Raw genomic sequence first — 19,492 nt, forward strand, 5'->3', positions numbered from 1 at the left:
TATTTTGAGGTCTATGATGCTGCAGTGAAATGTTGGCTGAGTCTGCAGTTCATCTGAAAGCTCAGTCAATTTTGCTGGAGGTTCAAAATTGCTCAGTCACATGGCTGGCAATTAATGCTGCAAGCACAGCTGGAGCTGTCAACTGAAGCACATACACATAGCCCCTCCATATGTGGCTTGGACTTCTCATATCATGCTAGCGGGGTTATTAGAGGGAGCATCCCCAGAATAATTGGTTCAAGAAACAGAAAGTACAAACAGCCAATCTCTTAATTTCTGGGTCCAGAAAATAACAGTCATAATTTGTTAAATCAGTCACAGAGCCCATTCCATATTTAATGGGAGTGAACATAGACCCCATTTCTCAGTGGGAAAAATAACAAAGTATATGTAGCCATCTTTAGTCTGCCATATAGGGCAAGATCTTAAACTTTATTTTGAAAGCACCGAATGGAAAGCAAACATTGGCTTTTAAACAGGAGACTGATAAGACAGAGTTACATTTGAGAAAGATGATGCTAAAGGCAGAGGAAGGAATTTGGTATTGGGGAGAAAGAGTAGACTCTAAAAGCTCAATTAAGAAATGAGCTCACATGAGAGATCATGAGGGTTTGAAATATTGACAGCCTCTATAATGCTGGAGAGGAGAGAATCGAGTCAAGATAATTTGAGGAGACAAAAATGAGAGGACTTGGTGACTAGTTTGATGTAGGGACAAATGAAGTAAAGAGAATAGACAAAAATTATCCCAGGCATTTAATATTTAAGTGAGTGGTAATCTCATTATAAGAAAAAGAAAAGATCAGAAAAAGAAACTAGGATAGCGAGAGGAGCAAAAGATGAATTATGAATGCAGTTTTATTTTTAAAACTATAAATACATTTTTATAGTTTTAAAAATAAAATAATTGTTGTTAATAAACAGGTAATGCATTTCTCCAGGACTCAGTGATAGTCTCTATGTTAAAAAAAAAAAAAAAAAAAAAAACTAAGTGTGTATTATGAAATAAATATTTTTGTTTCTCTGGCGGTCCCAGCCTCACAGAACCAGGGAAAGATGTCACCGCGGCTGCAGCCGAGCCGGGCGGTCTGCCCAGTAGCTGCTGCACTGGGTTGGGAACTGGCCCTCAGCCCCATCCCCAGTGGCTTTGGGGGGCTTCCGCCAGCGCCCCGATCTCTCTTCGGAGGAGGAGCAGAGAGGAACCAGAGCCAGGCCTACCCTCAGTCCTGGAGAGCAGCGCGCCTGAGATTTCCGGAATTCCCAGGCAAACCCAGGAGAACCCGCCAGTCCGCTGCGCCTGCGCCGTGCGCCCTGTCCCGCGCGGGCTTGGGAGCGGCTTCCGGGGTTCGCGCCTGTGCCGCAGGCGCGCACTTAACGGTTTTCCTCGGCTCACTCTGTCTGAGAGGTCGGAGGCTGCGAGTGTCTCTGCTGAAGGCTGTGGTGGACCGGGCTGGATCGCGGATTCTGAGCCACATCGGGGGATTGCGGGTGGATCGCGGATTTGGGGCTGGGTGGGGGTGAAAAGGCCACGAGGAGAACAGGCAGCTCAGGAGCGGGTGGTGGGCGTCTGAGAAGTGGCCACTATGAGGAGGCTCTTCCGCTTCGGGAGACGCCTGGGCCTGGCAGTCGGGCTACCTCGACTACGAGGAGCAGGCGGGTCGCGGTTTCCACAGACTGGACGCGGAACTGAGGAAGACCCGCGGGGCGGCCCTAAAGGGCGGTGCCGCGGAGTTGGAGCGCTGCCTGACGCGCGGGAGCCGGACGTGGACGCCGGCGACAGAAGGGACAGGTAGCGGGGCCCAGCCTGGGGTCGGAGGGGAGTCCTCAGGCCTGTCTTCCCCGCAGCCCCCCAGTCCTTGGGGCGGGGGCCTTGGAGGGCGCCGGGCAGCCTCCGAGCAGCGGAGCCAAACAGAGCCTCAGATGCTTTCCATCCCTGGCAATTCCCCGCCTGGAGCACTTGGTAGAGAATTTGAGTGATTTGACTCACAAAGTTAAGCACATACACGTTTAAAACATCCGGTCACATACATGATAGGGAGATGCCTAATGAGAACTCATTTCCATGTCAAAAACACCATGTCATTTTTCAGTAGTGTCCGTTTTACATCCGAATCCACAGATGTAGATAGATTTTTTACTGGGGCTTCTTAGAGGGAAACTTGGAAGTGGGAGGTGGGTTCCTTGAATGGGAAGACTCCGTTTTCTCAAAATGTGAGCTCTATGGTTATCACTTTTACATAAACCGAATGAAAATATCAAGGTTTTATCATTTTTGCATGACATTTGCTATCTTTTGTGATGACATTAAAAATTTTTATAACGGAGTGAAAAAGACTTGCTCCTCTAGATATCAAAATGTGCTGTTAATTCCCACAATTAATTATATACAACCAGCTGAAAAGATAGATAAATACATGGAACAAAATAGAAAATCCAGAAACACTGAAATATATGTAAGATATATATGTAGGGATTGATAATGGTAACATTTCAGATGAGCAGCAAAGGATGAGTTATGAATAAAATGCCTGCTGTGTGAAGAAAACTAATGAAATTTTATAGCACAAAAATGAGTTCCTGATGGAATACAGATTGAAATTTTTACGTATGCAAAATGAGAAACATGCCAGAAGAAAACACAAATTCATATTTATACAGGTACATTTTACGTTGACAAAAGCCATCCTAAGAATGACTTCACAAGCAGACATTCTGAAGGTTGATTTAGCCAACTAAAAATTAAAACCTCCTGTGTATCAGAAAAAAATTAACAAAGGATAACATACTTGAAAAATATTTATATTTTTCTAATATATTTAAATCTATATTCATATGAAAAGTGTATCTTCATCCTACAGGGAATTTATTTCTTAGTATATATATAATATATATATATATATATATTACTGATTATACAACAAATTATGTATGTTACTAATATAGTATGTTATATATCAGTTATATATATGCAGATAAAAAGCACATCTTTATTTTACAGGAAATTCTTTCAGATCAAATTCACAAGAAAAGAACTCTAAAAGTGAACAAAGTACGTATATGCAGGCCCACAAGTTATTTATGTATGTAGGAAAAAATCCTTAGTGTTTCTTGTGAGAGAATTTAAAAGGGGAAGGAGACTGTTTTCTATCCACAATGTCTGTGAAACTAAGACGCAGTGATACTTAAACTGCTGCTTAAAGTTTAAGTTGCTGATGACTTTTCTAGTAGATAATTTGGTGGTAATTACCACACTCTTAAAATGTATATGCCTTTTAACCATCAATTCCATTATATTAAAATACCTTTAGAAAATAGAGATACATGCACTTTGTTTTTCTCAGCATTTATGTTAACAGGAACCCACAGAATGGATATGTGACCATTGAAGGTGGCAATAAGTATAGAAGTATGTTCGATGTGTGAAGATGTGTTTTGTTATAGCCAGTGAGGAAAAAAAATACTTTGCTTGCACACACACAGAAACATACTGTGTGGTCTTGTGTTAGCCAAAACTGTGTACAAAATAGGATAGAATTTGTGACTTCTAAGCATGCGTATTTTAAGTAAAGTTTTTTGTTCCTTTTTCTTATTTGTGATTTCTGCAGTGAGTATTTATAAAACTTCTAGTAAAATTTATTATTAATGGAATAATCCTTGGGAAGAGAAACATGAATCTTGTACAGATAAAAATAATGTCTCACTGTCTATTTTTAATCATTTTTATCTTGTGGGTTGTTATCTTTGAACTTTTAGCTTCTTCAGAAGTAAAAAGGGAATCTTTTTAACTGTGCTTGCAGATTTTATTATGTACATATGTTTTTCTTATGTATAGATTCATTACATATATGTGAACAATGATAGATTACAGTCTTATGAAAATAAAAAATAGCAAATATAATTACTATCACAAAAATATTGGCTTAAAGAAGTTATATTTTAAAATATTAAACTCCCCAACTGTATCCATTCTTTCAATCCGTTTATTCATCAAACATAACCTGAACATCTGTTATATAGCAGACAAATTGTACTCTCAGGATCCTTGCATACTTAAAGACTTCATGTTTACCTCCTCTGCCTGAGCAAGATGAGAGATTTAAAATGAGAATTATTAGGACTTAATCTTATTGAAGCTTTTCCTCCTGCCTTTCAAATAAAAGCATTTCTGAAGGTAGAAAATAGTAAAAGATAACCCCTAACTACTCTTTTGAAAATTTATTAGTCATAAATACAATATTAATCATTGGAAAGTCTGATTTGCATTTATTCTGTAAATCTAAGTGTTGACTAAAATGAGCCATACCTGTTTATTTCAATGATGAGTTTTCTTTGGCCTCACATTTTTCAAAAATCAAAGTAAGAAGTAATTTGTTTAAAAAAATGTTGTTGTTATTTCAGTACTCTTTTCCTATGGTACTTTTAAGAACCAAAATGTACTTGAGTGCCAGTTAGATGCCTAGAACTGCCCTAGACCTGCTGTGTATACTGTATTTTATTTTACTTAATGTTAGGTCTCATGGACCTAATGTTAGGTCCATACCTACCTTAATGTTAGGTATCATTGTTTGATACCCTATTATTTTCTATATTGTTTATTTTAAAATGCTACCAATTACAATTATAAAAAGTTATGAATTATAAGTGCCATTCCAGTATCAGATATGTTAAAATATGACCTAATCTTTAAATCATCTTGCAAAATAGGAATAATTGTATCATTTTACTTAATTAAAATTTATTCAGGCGCTAGTAATAATTATAACATCTGGCTGGGTGCAGTGGCTCATATCAGTCATTCAAGAACTTTGGAAGGCTGAGGTGGAAGCTTCCCTTGATGCCAGGAGTTTGACACCAACCTGGGCAACAAAGTGAGATTCCTACTCTACAAAAAATTCTTAAAAATTAGCTGAGCGTGCTAGTGAACTCCTGTGGACCCAGCTACTCAGGATGCTGGGGCAAGAGGATTGCCTCAGCCTAGGAGTTTCAGACTGCAGTGAAGTATAAATACACCATTGCACTGCAGCCTTGGCAACAAAGAGAGACCCTGTCTCAAAAAACTAAAATCTAACAATTATTGAGTTTTTGGTTGTTCTAGGAACAGTTCTAAATAGTTTGTATAGATTCTTATTTAAGTATCACAATGGTGTCCTGCAAGCTAGCTGCTATTGTCATCTTTATTTTATTAATGAGGAAATTGAGGCACAGAAAGTCTAAGCAATAGCTGGTAAGTGACAGAGTTCAGAATAGAACTCAAGCCCTAGTTGAAGTGAATCCAAAGACCAAGCTTATTCTCTCCAAATAGGCTGCCGTTTTCATTAAGGTAGTGAGCAGTAAGAGCTAATAAATATTGTACTTTCTTCCAAAAAAAAATTGTTTTGAAGGCAGAGAAATAACATGCTATTCAATGTTTACAATGACATGAATCATTATAGGCTTTGAGATACAGCATTACAATTTCCTGAAAACTCCTCTCACTTTCATAGGGCTGCTCTACATTTGGCCTGTGTCCATGGCCATGTGGAAGTGGTAGGTCTCTTAATGAGCAGAAAATGCCAAATTGACATCAGTGACAGACTAAACAGGACACCTTTAATGAAGGTGTATAGTAGCTAACTCTTTCAACATGAAATGGATTTGATTTAAATACATAGAAATGAATTTATCTAATTTAAATATAACTAGTTGGTGAAACCTGTGGAATATGTATTTTGAATGCTTAGAATTTACAGTCTAATTTTTTTACTAATACCAATAGGCTGCACATTGCCAGGAAGACACTTGTTCCATATTTCTGCTGGAACATGGAGCCAAACGAAACATTCAAGATGTGTACGGCAACACTGTTCTTCATTATGCTGTGTATAATAAAGGGATTTTATTGGCAGAAAAACTGCTTTCTTACCATGCAAATATTGAAGCAATAAACAAGGTATAGATCAATGAATTTTCTTTTCAAAATATTTGTTCTAACATTGACATAGGTAAGGGTTGATTTTTCAAGTTTGGAATCTCAAGCATTCCCTGAATGAAAATATTTTGAAATAATTGTCTCAGATTCTACTTTAAATATTGATAATTTTAAAAAAGGTTTTTAGTGCATTTATGGAAATTATTTGTGAATTTTTTTCAAGATAAAACTTTTTTTTTCAAATACCCCAGGGTTGTTTTATTTTTCTGATTAGTGTCAAAAAACACAGGAAAAAAAATTATCCTGGAAATAGACTTTATCTCTTAAAACTCAAACAAAATTAAAGCAACTTACCATAAATGGAAATCTTGGTGATGCTGACAATTTTCTTTAAAAAAATCTCCCGTATCTTTCAGTATCAAGGCTTAAGAGGAGAAAATGGGAAGGGAAAAGGAGAGCATTCAGAAATATACAGGTCACTTAGAAATTAGGTAATGAGGGAAAAAGGCAAAGAAGAGGTTTTGTTTTTTAATTTGTTGCTTTTTTGTTTATGTATTCAGACAAAGTGCTCTTCAGCTTTGGGGTAATTACTTTTGGTTTGGTAAAGAGAATGATTAAAACTTGCCTAAAGATCAAGTTTTAGAGGACTGAGGAAACCAGAATGGCAGTGAATAGGTGGTGACAAAGTTAGAAACACTTCAGCAAAGGGTGAAACAAATTAGTAATTGTATTATTGCCCATCCTAGCAGAAACAGCCACTTAAATAAGTCTCCTCTCAAATTTGAATGTCTTGGTGGGAAGGTGGGAGATAAGGATCTTATAAATAGCAAAATCAAGTGAGATTTTGAGTTTGTGTGTCCCTGTTCTACCCATACCCAGGAAAATTAACTGAAGTTTTAATACATGACTCTTACTCTTTTCTCTTTTTGTCCACATCCCAAACTGGTAAGACTATTGGCTGTGTGGGTGAGCGATGAAACTGAATTGATTGTCTGCTGCATTAATTCTCAGCTAGAATTGTGCATTACAGGGACCAGGGGAAATTTTGTAAAAACTCTACAAGTGTAGGCTTTCTGTTGAAGATTTTGATGTAATAGATCTAATAAGGCCTGAACATATATGGTTAAAAATATTTTTGAAGCCATTCACAGTGGCTTGTTCCCTGTCCCAGCTACTTAGGAGGCTGAGGTGAGAGGATCGCTTGATGCTAGGATTTTGAGTCAAGCCTGAGCAAATAGTGAGACTCTTGTCTCTAACAACAACAGCAAAAACAAACAAACAAGAAACACCTCTAGGTTTGAATATACCCCTGATTAAGAACCACAGAATAGATGAGTGCAGTGTATAAATTCCTATATCTCAAAACCATAAGAAATCTCTAAAAGACTTGGCATTTGATAGGGGTTACTTCCTTCAAAGTTCTTCTTTCCGATAATATTAGCCTGACTTATCTGTCTCTTTCTACGTCTGAGACTGGGAAGTGAAAGGAAATATTATGGGTAATATCCCTCAGCTTACAGAATAACACCCTTTTTCTTCTCATCATGAATTATTTACTGTCATTTAGAGAGCCTAGAAATTTGCTTGTGGGTGATCTTTCAATAAGTAGAGGCAGTCCCTTTCACTATTTCATGTTCCATTGTCACGAGTCAGGTGATTATGTGTCAAAAAAATGATCATTACAAGTCAGGTTTTCTCAATTAGATAAGTAGCAGTTTCTGAACTCTTTTTTTTCAGTTGAAGTTGTATTATGGACTATCTCAGTATGTCTGTTAAGTTTACAGAGCTTTGGCATAATCAGGATGTCAGTTTTAAACACTGAAACCCATTAAGTCAGTGAGAATACAATAGTAATTCTTTTAATAATTTAGTTTTAGCAGTCCTATGAACTAATTGTCTATTTGGTTAACAATCTGGGGGTGTTTGCAAGGCAGTGTATGGGAAAGCACAGAGGAGGGAGAAGGAAGTGACTGCTTTGCATTTACTTTTTTTCTATATTGTATGTTTAAGTTCATAGCATCTTATAGAAGATTTTTAGTTCAGTTGAGAAATACGTAATTTTATAAATTATAAATTGTTTTTGCTTTCTTACAGGAGGGAAACACACCATTTTTGCTTGCTATAGTTTGCAAGAGACAGCAAATGGTGGAATTTTTAGTGAAAAACCAGGCAAATGTACATGCTGTTGATAGTTTCAAAAGGTACAGTAGTTCTTTTTTTAAAAAATAAAAACCTGACTGTTCTAGAGTGGTAACAGTCACTCAAGTCAGAAATATTAATGAGAAGGTTAACATATAATTATTGGCATACAGTGAAAAATAACACAATAGGTAGAAAAGCAATTATTTGGACTGAGCAATATAAAAACTGTATATAGTAGGATTCATTTTCTCTGATAGACTATTTTTTTGTAATCTGATGTTTTTGGTCCTGTAATCTTATATTAGCCAAAAGGGTTTCATATTTTATTAATTTTATAAAGCGTAGACTTTAACTTTCAGTTTACAACTACTATTGTTACCATTATTATGGTATCCTATGCCTTCCTCCTTTGAATTTTTTAACTTTCAATTTACAACTACTACTATTATTATTATTATCATTATTGCTGTTTTCAGCCTGCAGATAGCTCTTATTTATCAGACCCCTAGCTGACTTTGAATTACAATATATCAGACTTGGAAAGCAATGGAGAAATCTTCATCTAAATCTTTGCCTATTTTAGATAAGTGACCTCAGCATAGTTTCTTGGACATCAAAAAATTGTAAGTTAGACACATGTATTATGTCATATCCCAGTGGGACAAGAGGCTTTTTTGTTGTCTCTGCCTTTTAGCTTTGGTGGTAATTTACAAAGATGAACACTTGAGCACCCAAGATGCTTGTAGGCATAAGCTAGAGCACGTAAATGTTTATTATGTCTATACTGACAGGCAAAATACTAATTGGTAAAGTGTATCAAATTTGCGAGTTAAATATATTTATTAAAGTTCTTGAGTGGGGTTATTTCTTTATTATTTTAGAACAGCCCTCATGCTTGCTGTACATCATAACTTTTCAAGTACAGTCAGCCTTCTCCCATCTTTTGTCAAGATATGTTTGGACAAACTGCAGAAGATTACGTTATTTGTTGTGATTTGATAAGGTAAGTGCTTATGTTAAAAGACCAGTTAATACTAAATTAAAATAATTACAAAATATTGCATCGATACATTAGGTGACAGTTCATAGTTTTATTGAGGTAGTTTGGAATGGCAACAAGTTAGTCCACTTTTTAGCCAGAAATCAAACAGAAAGCTAGGCTAGTTAGAAGTAGCAGTGAGTGCAAGATTCTTTCAGGACTTTTAAAAACCTTTATCCCTAGGGATCTTGATGCTGTTCATTTTATTCCAAGTATAACTCCTATATGTGAGATATAAATAGTGTCACATCTTTTACTTTTTTTTCTTTTTTTTTTTTTTTTTTTTTTTTTTGGAGACAAGGTCTCACTATGTTGCCCATGTTCCTGAGCTCAAGTGATTCTCCTGCCTCGGCCTCCCAAACTGCTAGCCACCTTGCCTGGCCTGACTTTTCTAATTAGTTATTGGGTCTTGAAATGTCCGGTTTAGCAGAAAATCTTGTATTTTCCTTTGGGGCTATCTCCTATGCCTTTCTGCTTTGAATTTTTCAAACAGCTAAGGGGTTTTCTAAGTCCAAGGAAGACAGTCTTGCTTTACAAGTCAGAAGAAGGGGGAGAAATCCACTCTAATCATTCCATTGTTTCCATTGATTCGCTTGCTGTATTGCTTTCATTGTAACTGATCCTGCAATCTGGTAATGATTGACCTTTGCCACCAGGATGCCTTTAGTGATTCAAATTCCTCAGTCTTCACAGTGACTCATACACAGAATTCACAGCTACAGTGTTTTTTAGTTCATGTACATATGCTCAGCCATTGTTCCCAGCACCCTGCTCTGGCAGTGAGGCCAAGGCCTCCAGGCTTTACCCACACACATAGTGAGTAAATTGACCCTCCCCAACACTAAATATGTTATTTGTGGCCCACCTCTTAGCTAGGCTTAGCCTAGACTTTCATGGTAAGTTATCCTTTGAGTCATGTGTTCATCTTTTCTTTAGCAAGTATTATTTGGGATTGTACTCAACAGTCAGGAATGTTCTAATAATGTTGTAGAAAGAGATCAGAGTTCCCTTTCCCTTTTGTTATCTGTACCTTGAGACTTTCCTATGTCCTATGCAACAGCCTTTGCGAGATAGCAGAAGGTTCCACGTTATCCTTCAATAAAGTAGTGGGCACCAACTTGCAGTTGGCCCCTCGAGTGATCTGTTTCCATAATAATGAAAATCTCTCAGGATACTTGCATCTCTACCACAAGTTTTTAAAATACTCAAAAACTCTACCTCATAGGAAATCATTCAGTAAAATTCTGTGTATCTAAAGTAGATAATTTCTATTTAACAGAGCTAAGCTTTATTCATGGCTCATGAGTACCCAGGTATAAAACAGGGCTTTAATACTTGTTTCAGTAGCACATATTCTAAAATTGAATCATTACAGAACAGATAAGTATATCTGCTGCCTAGGGATGGCACACAAATTCATAAAGCATTCCATATTTGGCACAGTCCTCAGAATGTCATTTGACTATTTGTTAACTAGCACAAGGGAAATAGTATGAATCAAACCAAAACAGGAGACTCCCAATATTGAAATTGTTATTATTATTATAAAAGTATTCATGTTGGGCCAGGATCGGTGGCTCACACCTGTAATTCCAACACTTTGAGGTCGAGGTGGGCAAATCACGAGGTCAGGAGACAGACCATCCTGGCTAACATGGTGAAACCCTGTCTCTACTAAAAATATGAAAAATTAGCTGGGCATGTTGGCATGTGACTGTAGTCCCAGCTACTTAGGAGGCTGAGGCAGGAAAAATTGCTTGAACCCTGGAGGCACAGGTTACAGTGAGAGGAGATCATGCCACTGCACTCCAGCTTTGACAACAGAGTGAGACTTCATCTCAATTAAAAAAGAAAAAAAAGAAGAAACATTTAGATAAGGTGATCTGTGAAATAAGAACAGAACTGAGTAACATATGGGATGTTACATGCAAATATGTTCTTAGTACATGACTTGGAAATAAGGAAGCATCAACTTGCCTCTGTTTCATGGAACTGAAAACAATACAAGCCGGGTTTTGTCTTGTATGTCAGTTGGAGAGGACCAAGAAGACCCAGCCCTCTAACACTGCTGGCTCAGAGTTTGAGTAGACAGAGAAGAAATGGTAGTTGTCCAAGCCAGGTTTTGACATCTATTAGCTTTCTGCCCTTGGTGTGATTGATGAGCTCAGTAATAGGGGACAATTAGGTAATCTATTTTGATGAGGTAATATATTTATACATAAATTTAGTTACAAGTTATGAATTAGCAAAAATGCTCTGAACTACAAGCCACAATGAATAGAACAAATAATCAAAATTAGCACTTAATATCATTTTCCAAAAACTCAAATTCAAATATTAGAACCTATGATAAAACATCCATCAGTTTTTGAGATTTCAAGATTATTTCAGCAATCCAATTCAAGAATAAATTATTACATTGCTTTACTATTTCTGAATATTTAAACATGTTATCTCATTACATCCTCCTCACAGCTTAGTGAAGAAAAATAGTAAAATCCTTATTTTTTAGAAGAAGTCATGGAGCCTAAGAGAAGCAACTGGTCTGAAAACAAAACACCTATTGGTTATAGAGCGAGGACTTATTCTGAGTGCAGGACACTTTCCCAGATGTTAAGCTGACTAGAATTAATTTACTGAGCTATGCTTCTCTTTGTTTATGAGTAGTTTATGTTTTCATTCTTTTATTAGAAGCCTAATAAATGTATAGAGCTTAAAATTTTAAAGTGTATGGGACATTAGAGTTCTTACATTGGCTCTGATATTGTCTGAAATGCTTTAAGAATTTATGTTGGGTAAAATTTTTTATATTACTATTAAAATAGTAATTTCATTTATTTTATTATGTATAGCATTCAACAACAAATTTTGGAACATTAAGATACTTAAAAATCATCTTTGAAATGACAATCAAGGTAAGACTTCTCATAGTAAATTCCTCATTTTTCTTGGTGGTCTTATTGATTTTAAAAACTAAGATTACAGGCTTGGCATAGTGGCTCAAGGCTGTGATTCCAGCACTTTGGGAGGCAAAGTTGGGTGGACCACCTGAGGTCAGGAGTTTTGAGACCAGCCTGGCTAACATGACAAAACCCCATCTCTACTAAAAATACAAAAATTAACCAGGTGTGGTGGTGGGTGACTGTAATTCCAGCTACTTGGGAGGCTAAGGCAGGATAATCACTTGAACGCAGGAGTTAGAGGTTGCAGTGAGCTGAGATCGCACCACTGCACTCCAACCTGGATAAAAGCGCAAGCTTCTATCTTCAAAAAAAAAAAGTAAGGTTACATAATTTTAATTATCAAAGAGCAGTTTAAAAAAACCTGTGTGTATATATATATTTTTTAATTTAATTTCTGTAGTTTAGAATTTAGAGTTATTTAAGAAGTTAATTGTAGCTAATTTATAATCTCAAACAGTATTGTCTGAAAAAAATTTATTTACCTACTTATGATCCCTGAAATTCTACATGATGTTTTTGTATTAATATAAATTTAAAAATTAGATTTTTAAGTTAGTATGTTGTATTTTTCTCTATAATCACATTATTACAAATTGGACTTGTTATGCAAATGTATTTTCTATTTAATTTTTATAAGTGGTTTGTATTTAGTAAATTAATATTAATTACAGTTGATTCTTGAATAATGTGGGAGTTAGAGATTCTGACCCTTGTGCAGTTGAAAATCTGAGAAAATTTGACTCCTTCCAAACTTTACTAATAGTCTACCATTGACTGGAAGCCTTACTGATAAAATAAACAGGTGATGAACACATATTTGGTATGTGTTATATTATTATATGTTATGTTCTTACAATAAAATAAGCTAGAAAAATGAAGCTTTTATAAAGAAAATCATAGAAAAGAAAAAAATATACTTGCTATTCATAAAGCATAAGTTAATCCTCCCAAAAGTCTTTATCTTCATCATCTTCAGGTTGATTAGGCTGAAGAGAAAGAAAAAAGTTCAGTTTTGCTGTTTCTGGTTTGCAGAGGCAGAAGAAGAATCTGCATATAAGTGAACCCCTGCAGTTCAAACTCTTGTTATTCAAGGGTCAACTGTATTACACAGGAATTTTTGTCACTAAGAAAGTAACTATCTTTAGAACTGGGAACTCAACAATCTCTTTCTGATACCATAAACAAATATGAATAATAATCATAAAACAGTGTACATCCATACAAATAGAAGATTGCTTTTGAAGATACCTATTGAATTCTGAAGACTGAAAAGTAATTCCTTTCCAAGAAGCAGAAGTTATGTATTCTTATATAAACAAGGTCTATTTTTTACTTCATTCTCCATCAGTTGGAACCTCATGAGATATATTCACTTCTTAGAACAAGCTTTTTTCTTTTAATATGTGCTGGATAATTATCACAGTCATAGTGATTTTGTTGGAAAAAATACTCTGTTACCAGGCTGGGCGTGGTGGCTCATGCCTGTAATCTCAGCGCTTTGGGAGGTTGAGGCAGGTGGATCACTTGAGGCCATGAGTTTGAGACCAGCCTGGCCAACATGGTGAAACCCCATCTCTACTAAAAATACAGGCACTGGGTCAGGCACCTGTAATTTCAACTGATTGGGAGGCTGAGGCAGAGGAATTGCTTGAGCTCAGGAGGTGGAGATTTCAGTGAGCTGAGATTGTGCCACTGTACTGGGTGACATAGAAGCACGACTTCATCTAAAAAAAAAAAAAAAGATACTCTGTTATCATTAGGCAAAAGATGATCATAATAAATATTCCAATAGCCAAACTCTAGGCTCAAAAAATTATAACAAAATTATAAAAATGGTTCACAATAACAATCTGAATTGTATAAAGACACCTTAAATTTTGTGCATATGTATCAAACCATTTCTATAAGTTAAGTTTGGCAAATTGCAATAGACAAAGATGAAATTGACATAGTTTTTTGTCTTTAAGGTGCTTATAATAGAATACAGACAACTATTTAACTTTTGCATTTTTCCTACTGAATTTTTAAGAAAAATATTCATTCATATACTTGTCCACTTAATAACTATCATGTGTCTTTTATGGACTAAGCATTTTTCCAATGTTACAAAATACATTTTAAAAATATGGTTAGGAGATTGTTGTTACCATTGTCATTTATTTTATTTACTTTCTTATGTAGTGCTTACTCTGAACCTGATGTCATCTGGGAGCTTATAGTTATCATTATGTATGTATTATGTTCAATATGTGCCAGGCATTTTTACATTTGTAGTGATGAATGCAAGCTTCTAAAATGTGGGTAGAATTTAGAGTGAGCATGCAGAGTGAGTGGAACTTTGCCAGTGAGTGGAAGGAGGCAGAGGGATGATGCTTGGCAGAAGAAATATCTAACAAGCTTACATATTTGACAGACGCAGCAGCCATGAAGATGAAAGTTTTAAAAAGAGGAGGAGCAAGTTCGAAAGGTAGGACACCTGAGTGAACTTTATAGAGTTTATCAGCAGTTCAGATTTACTAGTGTAAAAAATGTATATGGGAGTGATTGGGAATTGGGCAAAAATAGCTTTTAGTTATTATTTATTATGTATTTATTATGTTCAGTATGTGCCAGTGAAGGCAAGCTTAGGAAAGACTTTGTTGTTGTTGTTTTACCTGTGTCTAGAAACAAGTTCAATAAAAGGCTTTTTAATGTATAGAAATGAGTAGATCTTATCCTGTAGGCCAAGAGAAACTTCTCAGATAGAATGCTTTTGGCTGCAAATACTAGAAGACCTATTGAGAGAAAACTCACAAGCATGCAGTGGCCTTCCTTTACTATCTTATTGGCTGGGTCATACCATATGCTCATCCCTGAACCAGGCACTGGGAAGGCAAATGTAATTATGTAATTAGCTTAGAATAATCATTTCTGTTTTGAAGCTGGGGAGGGGTATTGCGATAATAAATAACCAAATAGATTTGTGTTTCTCCAGCAAGAAACAATAAGGAATTGCTCTTGGGTAGGGAGCCAGTAGTGTTTGCTACAGGAATTCATTGGAAAATTGTGAGCAGGGAAGGCATTAGATTAGATTTGAGAATTAGGGCATTCTATTCATGGTTTAAAGTAGGGACTGGCAAACTTTTTTTCTCTAAAGGGCTAAGTAGGAAATATTTTAGACCATGTGGTCTCTCTCTTTTTTCAAAGGCAATTTAAGCAATCCATAAGCCATGTGGTCTCTATTGTAGCTACTCAACCCTGCCACTATAGTGTGAAAGCAGTCATAGGTAGCATGTCTGTGAATAGGCATGGCTGTACTCTCATAAAACTTTGTTGAGAAAAAACATATGGTAGGCAGGATTTGGCCTGTGGTCTATAGTATCCTGAACCCTTATGTAGAGGACAGATGGAGGATAGATGTCACCTAAGCATATCGTTATTATTTAGTAGGTTTTTATTATGTTCATTAGATGCCATGCACTTTAAATTTGTGGTTATTAGTGCAAGCTTTTAAAAAGTAGATAGGATTTAGGATAAGCATGCAGAGTGAGTGAAACTTTGCCAGGTAAGGAGGCAGAGAAATGATGTTTTCCAGAAGGAATATCTAACAAACCTGCATGTTTGACAGAAACAGCACCTACAAAACATGCAAATTTGAAAACAAAAGAGAAAGTGCAAAGGATAAGACACTTGAGTGTCTCTACTCTTAACTACATAGACAAGGGAAGCTTCAGCTGTAGTTAATGCTATAGTTTCCTTGTCACAAATTCATGAAGTACATGAATCTATTGCAAGGTTTTCACCCATCCATGATAAGATAAAATGATGGGACTCCACTTTATTCATTTAAAATACTGGTGTTGCCAGGCATGGTGGCTTCTGCCTATGATCCCCACAGTGTTGGAGGCTGAGACAGAAGGATCCCTTAAGTTCAGGAAGTCCAGCAGCCTAGGCAAAATAGCAAGCCCCAATGTCTATTTTTGTTTTAAATGTAGCCAGGTATGGCATTCTGCCTCTGTAATCCCAGCTACATGAGAGGCTGAAGCAGGAGAGTTGCTTGAGCCTAGACATTTAAGGCTGCAGTTAGCTATGACAGCAACATTACACTGTAGCCTGGGTGGCAGAGTGAGACCCCATCTCTAATAAAAATCAAGTCAAATAAGATAAGATAAAATAAAATGTTGGTCTTTTTCTTGGAATTATGCTTTTTAAATTTGTTTTTCTTTTTTCTAAATTTAAGAAATGACCATAATAATTGGTTTATATAAGGCTTTCAGAAACTGGCTTCTGCCCAAATCTCCATTTGCAGCCCTTTCTCTGTCTGCCTTTTTTTTTTTTTTCTGGCATTACTGAGCTTCTGGTAATACCCCTCACGATAGACAACCATCCCTCACTGTAGACAAATGCATAAGCTCTGGGAGGCTTCTTTTCCTCTCTTGCCACTGCCTGGCATGCGCTACCTTTCCTGCCCTTTGCCTCTTTTAATCTGGTGAACTTCACTCTCTAAGTCTCAGCTTGGGCATGATACCTAGAAAAGCTATCCCTGACAAGTTTTATTCCCATTCTCTAAACCCCAGTGCCTACCACTTAGCAGGAACTCAATAAATATTTAGTAAAATAAAGACTGTTTATACAAAGATGATTGCTACAGTCTAGCAGCAAAGAGGATAGACATGCAAAGACATGATGTGCAGTTTAGATGGTGAAGTGACACTAGAAGAAATTGACAAAGTACTAAGGGATCCCCAAGGAAGAAACATCTGTGTACGTGAAGAAATGTAGCCAGATTCAAAGAGGACTTCACATAGCATTCTGAACCTTTTTTTCTTTTTTCTTTTTCTGTTTTTGGAAACAAATTCTTACTCTGTCACCCAAGATGGAGTGCAATGGCATGATTGAGAGTCACTGCAAACTCAAACTCCTGGGCTTAGGGGAGCCTCTCTCCTCAACCTCTTGAGTAGCTGGGACTACACGCCCACACCACCATGCCTGGCAAATATTCTGTAGAGTCAAGGTTTCACTATGGTCTCTAGGCTGGTCTTAAACTCCTGGCTTTGAGCAATTCTCCCTCTTGGGCCTTCCAACATGCTGGGATTACAGGTGTGATCTACTGTGCCCAGCCTGCATTCAGTCTTACAACACAAAAATTAATTTGTCAGAATAGTAGAGAAAAACACTTCAGATGTAAAAAACAGGATGTACACTAATAAAGGTGTAACAGTAACAAAACTTTGCAAATCATTGGTAAATAACAACTCGCTTAGCGTGTGGTTAAAGACACTATCATGAAGTAAGAAATAGTGAAGTATTACTTTATATGTTTTCACTGTATTTTTAAAATTTTGTTTTGTTTATTTATATTGGGTGGAATAATTTGTGGGTGACCCTGAGATTTTTACATGCCTTGAAACTGCTAATATCTGGTGTCTTCCCAAGTGGTTTGTTGAAGTTTTAAATAATTAGAAGTATTTGTTTAAAATGTAAATATTCTAGTAAACATTAAGCTTCATTTAAACTCTGAATTTTAAAATAAAAGTATATGTTATTTTGTATCCATTTTTATAAAGGTTATAGTCTTCTAAGTAATTCATTTTAGCTAAATATATGGATTTGTCAGCAGAACACAATTTAAAAGTGACTTCAGAGAAAAAGCAAGAAAGGCTTGAAAAAAGTGAAAATAAACAGCCACAGGTATAAAACTATTTAAATTTCTGGTTTAATATTGGTTTGTTTGTTTGCTTTTTTAAGATAACATACCATAGTCCAAAAGGAGTGACCTTTTAGACTATCCTTTTAGAGTTCAACAGATCATAATTTCATATTTAATTTTAAAATATTTTAGCCAATTCTAATAATTTAGCATTTGCCTACTCTCCAGTTAATCCTCAGAAGTATGAATTCACTATTTATAGTTTGCTGAGGTAAAAATCATTTTATGAGAGGAAGCTTTATAATACTACATATCATCTGTGAACCCATTTCTGGCAGATTTAATTCATAATAAATTAAGTTTAGTCCAAACAAACATTGAGAGTTAAGCTTGCTGGTTCTTGTTTTTCTTCTGTGTTAAGCCAAGGCAAATTGCTTTTTACTTCTTAGTTATAATCCAGTAACTTAGGGGTAGCAAAGCATATATTAGGTTTCACAGTTAAATTATTATTATTATTTTTTTGAGATGGAATTTTGCTCTTGGAGGCCAGGCTGGAGTGCAATGCCACAATCTTGGCTCACTGCAACCTCTGCCTCCTGAGTTCAAGTGATTTTCCTGCTTCAGTCTCCCGAGTAGCTGGGATTGCAGGAGCCTACCACTACGCCCAGCTAATTTTTGTATTTTTAGTAGAGACAGGGTTTCACCACATTGGCCCGGCAGGTCTCAAACTCCTGATCTCAGGTGATCTACCCACCTCAGCCTCCCAAAGTGCTGGGATTACACGTGTGAGCCACTGTGCCTGGCCACTTTTAATTACTTTTTACTTTTTCTTTGTGCATATTTAATTCAGAATAAAGTTAATTTTAAAACATGTACCCGGACAGAAAAGACATCTGAGAAACAAAACAAGCAAATTAATTTCCCACTTTGGCACCTGCAAAAAAGTCTCAAGAACCAGAACTGAGTAAGAATTGTGATAAAGAGTTTATATCTGTATATTCAGGACTTCCTTTAAAATTCATTACAGAAAAGTTCAACTGAAGATTGGTGAAAATTTTGAAAAATCCAAAATTACTGTTTGTCCTAAGGAAAAGCTCTTACATAGTAATTCTAAAGAGGGACAAACTTAAAGGGAGTGCCCTGTAATCTGACGAATCACATCCCTGATTGTGAGGAAGCAGATGCATCTTGAGTGTCTAACTCTGCATTATTCCAGGCATTGCCTGAACAGAAGGAGCCCATTTCAAACATCTTTTCATTGCATTTATACTCCAAGTTCCTGAATACACTTGACAGTAATCTTTTAAGCTTTATTCAAATGAAAATAAATCAGACTATAAAAATTATAACAAATCAGACACATAGCCTGCTTCTCACAGAGATGAAGAGAATTGTTGTAATGATACAGAAATTGAAAAATTAAAGAACCTGGTAGTTATGGTTGAAATGAAAGAAGACAGAGAGTTTGATAGGCAAATGATAATATAAACCAAAATACCACTAATAGGAAATTAGACATTAGACATTGCCCTTGGTCTAGAAATCCAAAAAGTCTTCTTTAATTTGTGGTTTGCGCACTCCAGAGAAATGAAGTACATGATACAGATAGAAAGCCATGGTATTTCTGCTGTTACAGACACAAAGACAGAAAACCAATACAGCACTTGTTTCACAAGCCATATGGAGTTTAGAAGCTCTTCTAAAGCTTAGAAGGTAACTGGCAGGTGTGTTTCAAGGACCCACATATGACAGTCCCACTGCTAATAGCTATAAAAGCATTAAACCTGAATTAGAAAATGTGAGTTATTCTT

General features: G+C 36.2%; 1 non-coding gene and 1 pseudogene across 1 annotated transcript; both read left to right on the forward strand.

Moving 5' to 3' along the window:
• Positions 1 to 1,240: 1,240 nt before the first annotated feature.
• LOC108283956 overlaps positions 1,241 to 19,492 on the forward strand; it is a 23,412-nt pseudogene continuing 5,160 nt past the window's right edge.
• Positions 10,425 to 10,527, forward strand: LOC119467206. The gene has a single exon (XR_005195743.1). It is a non-coding gene; the product is annotated as a U6 spliceosomal RNA (small nuclear RNA).

This window comes from Cebus imitator, unplaced genomic scaffold (assembly GCF_001604975.1).
Source record: "Cebus imitator isolate Cc_AM_T3 unplaced genomic scaffold, Cebus_imitator-1.0 Scaffold266, whole genome shotgun sequence".
NCBI classification, from domain to species: domain Eukaryota; kingdom Metazoa; phylum Chordata; class Mammalia; order Primates; family Cebidae; genus Cebus; species Cebus imitator.